This window comes from Triticum dicoccoides, chromosome 2A, assembly GCF_002162155.2.
Source record: "Triticum dicoccoides isolate Atlit2015 ecotype Zavitan chromosome 2A, WEW_v2.0, whole genome shotgun sequence".
Classification (NCBI taxonomy): domain Eukaryota; kingdom Viridiplantae; phylum Streptophyta; class Magnoliopsida; order Poales; family Poaceae; genus Triticum; species Triticum dicoccoides.
Genome location: NC_041382.1, coordinates 775,818,739 through 775,819,080, shown reverse-complemented (window position 1 = coordinate 775,819,080; position 342 = coordinate 775,818,739).

Sequence of the window (342 nt, the reverse complement as noted above, 5' to 3'; positions counted from 1 at the left end):
CTTTGGTCCCGGTTGGTGGCACCAACCGGGACTAAAGAGGGGCATTGGTCCCGGTCTCCGCTTCCCGCCCTTTGGGCTGCTGAAAAGAGACCTTTGGTCTCGGTTGGTGCCACCAACCGGGACTAAAGGGGGCCATTGGTCCCGGTTGGTTCCACGAACCGGGACCAATGCTCTCAGTATATAAGAAAACACTTGTGAAATATTCATTCAGTTCCTCATTCTCCCGCTGCCCCGCCGCCCTCTGCCCCGTGCCCGTTGCCGCCGCCGCCGTCGCCCCCGCCCATCGTCGCCGCCCCCGTCGCCGCGCGCCACCCCGCGCCGTCGCCGTCCACCTCACCGCGC